Below are 2,258 nucleotides of genomic sequence, written 5' to 3' on the forward strand. Positions count from 1 at the left end.
ATCTTTTCAAAGAACCAGCTCTTGGTTTCCTTGATCTTTTGTATTGATTTTGTAGTCTCTATGTGATTTATTTCTGATCTTTATTATTTTCTTCCTTCTTTTGGGCTTTATTTTTTCTTCTTTTCCTAGTTCTTTTAAGTGCAGGGTTAGATGGTTTACTTGAGATTTTTCTTGCTTCTTGAGGTAGAACGGTAATACCATGAACTTCCCTCTCAGGACAGCTTTTGCTGTGTGTTCATTTTTATTTGTTTCCAGGTAAGTTTTTATTACTTCCTTGATCTCATTGTTAACATCTTCATTATTTAATAACATGCTATTTAGCCTCCACGTGTTTGAATGTTTTCTTTAAAAATGTTTTTATTGATTTCAGAGACAGGAATGGAGAGACAAAGAGAGATAGAAACATCAATGATGAGACAGAATCATGGATTGGCTGCCTCCTGCATACCCTCCACTGGGAATCAACCCACACCCTGGGCATGTGCCCTGACTGATAATTTAACAGTGACCACCTTGTTCATACGTCGACACTCAACCACTGAGCAACGCCAGCCGGATCTTATAAAGTTTTTGAGATTTTTTTATTGTAGTTGATTTCTGTTTTCATGCCATTGTAATCTGAGAAGATGCTTGATGTGATTTCAATCTTCTTTTTTTTTTAAGTTGAAAAAACAAATTTTTATTGTCTAAAAATATATATTTGAAAAATTCTTCAGAAAAGATGCTATTCTCTCATTTTTCCATCTTCTTGCTCTTCTTCAACACCCCTGATATAAAGGACATTATTACACCTTATTAAAACTTCACCCAGGTGTCCAGACAAGGCTCCATCTATGTGTTCTTCTGTGTTTGCAAGTTGCATGTTCATATAGCTATTTACAGATGCCAGGTAGTCTTTGTCTTCTACCCTCCCACTGAAGTTTCACCATTACTGGCTTTCCTGTTAATCCAGTGAGTAAGGTTTGGGATTGAGGGGTAAACTCATCACGATGACAAAAAAAATGCTGTAGGCTACTCACCACCTACCCAGTTCTCATCCATCCCTTGTGCCTGGAATGCCTACTGCACAACCCAGAAGGTGCTTCAAGAGAGTGATTTATTATTTTTGAATTTATACAGACTTTTTTTGTGTCCTAACATGTGGTCTATCTTTGAGAATATTTCATGTGCACTTGAGAAGAATGTATAGTCTGCTGCTTTGGGACAAAATGTACTGTAAATATCAATTAAATCCATCTGATCTTGTGTGTTAAGGTAGCTGTTTTCTTGTTGATTTTTTTGGTCTGGAAGCATTTAATCATTGATGACAGCGTGGTGTTAAAATCCCCTATGATGACTGTATTGCTATGGATGCCTCCCTTGAAGTCCACCAAGATTTTCTTTATATATTTAGGTGCTCTTATGTTTAGTGCATATACGTTTGCAAGGGTTATATCCTCTTGTTGGTTTGGTCCCTTTAGTATTATGTAGTGACTTCATTTATCTCGTCTTGAAGTCTATTCTGTCCAATATAAATATTGCTACCCCAGCTTGCTTTTTTGTTTTGTTTTGTTTCCATTTGCACAGCATATTTTTCCCATTCTTTCACTGTTGCCAGGGTGTACCATTTGTTTGGAGTTGAGTCTCTTGTAGACGCATATATATGGGTTATGTTTTTTTATTTATTCAGCTCTGTTAAGTCTTTTGATTGGAGCATTTAATCCATTAATACTTAAGGTTCTTATTGATAGGTAATTATGTATTGCAATCTTTTTTAGATCTATGTTCTTCTCTATTTCTTCTTCTTAAAACAGTCCCTTTAAAACCCTGCACTCTGTGACATTCCCAGGATGACTCAGCATGGGAAACTTTAAGTCAGTGTAAGCATGCAGGGTTTTTGTGAGAGGCAAAAGCCTTTCCTGCTTCTGAGCTTCATGGGAGGAAACAATCCCTATGGCAGATATTTGCTGTCTGAACTGGTGAGAACAACAACGTTCTGATAGAAAAACTAAAGGGGGATTTAGTGAAGAGAATTTTATTACAGGGAGCTATTTTGTCTGAGTAAAATTCTAGAAGATATTTAATGATATGAATTGTCACTATAGATTATGGAAGACTGTACACAGATATCTAAGACTACCTGACATGATTGGAATATAAAACTATTTAACAGTGTAATGGAATATCAAGAGTTTTGAAGCTTGGCAGCCACGGTTTGAATCCCAGAATGCTTGCGAATTGTTATTGAAATATAACATACATACAAAACACTGTATAAA

The 2,258-nt window shown here is 35.8% G+C and overlaps 1 pseudogene; it reads right to left on the reverse strand.

The window, feature by feature from the left end:
- Positions 1-724: 724 nt before the first annotated feature.
- LOC102751695 lies at positions 725-985 on the reverse strand (annotated as a pseudogene).
- Between the last annotated feature and the right edge of the window lie 1,273 nt (positions 986-2,258).

The sequence above is a fragment of the Myotis davidii genome, unplaced genomic scaffold (genome assembly GCF_000327345.1).
Source record: "Myotis davidii unplaced genomic scaffold, ASM32734v1 scaffold268, whole genome shotgun sequence".
Classification (NCBI taxonomy): Eukaryota; Metazoa; Chordata; class Mammalia; order Chiroptera; family Vespertilionidae; genus Myotis; species Myotis davidii.